Source organism: Sinocyclocheilus anshuiensis, unplaced genomic scaffold (genome assembly GCF_001515605.1).
Source record: "Sinocyclocheilus anshuiensis isolate Anshui unplaced genomic scaffold, SAMN03320099.WGS_v1.1 scaffold1891, whole genome shotgun sequence".
NCBI lineage: Eukaryota > Metazoa > Chordata > Actinopteri > Cypriniformes > Cyprinidae > Sinocyclocheilus > Sinocyclocheilus anshuiensis.
Genome location: NW_015549560.1, coordinates 445,710 through 446,429, shown reverse-complemented (window position 1 = coordinate 446,429; position 720 = coordinate 445,710).

The window sequence follows — 720 nt, the reverse complement described above, 5'->3', positions numbered from 1 at the left end:
ATAGCCGTGACAGGACAGGCAAAGAGCTCACAAACGGCCTCCATAGCCGTTACAGGACAGGAAGTGAGTTCACAGACGGCCTCCATAGCTGTTACAGGACAGGCAGAGAGTTCACAGACGGCCTTCATAGCCATTACAGGACAGGCAGAGGGATCACAGATGGCCTCCATAGCCGTGATGGTACAGGCAGAAACAGTAATGGTTCCTTCGACCGTGACAAGACAGGCTGAAGGTGCGTTGTTGGGCGCCATCATCGTGCAAGGAGCTTCACCAAATGTGATGTGACGTGACTCTGGAAGATCAGCTGGGATGTGACGTGACTCTGGATGATCAACTGTGATGTGACGTGACTCTGGATGATCAGCTGTGATGTGATGTGACTCTGAAAGATCAGCTGTGATGTGATGTGACTGGAAGATCAGCTGTGATGTGACGTGACTCTGGATGATCAACTGTGATGTGACGTGACTCTGGAAGATCAGCTGTGATGTGACGTGACTCTGGAAGATCAGCTGTGATGTGACGTGACTCTGGAAGATCAGCTGTGATGTGACGTGACTCTGGAAGATCAGCTGTGATGTGACGTGACTCTGGAAGATCAGCTGTGATGTGACGTGACTCTGGAAGATCAGCTGTGATGTGACTTGACTCAGAATGATCAACGATGACCGGACTTTACTCATGACGATCAACTGTGACTTGACTTGCCTCATGACGATC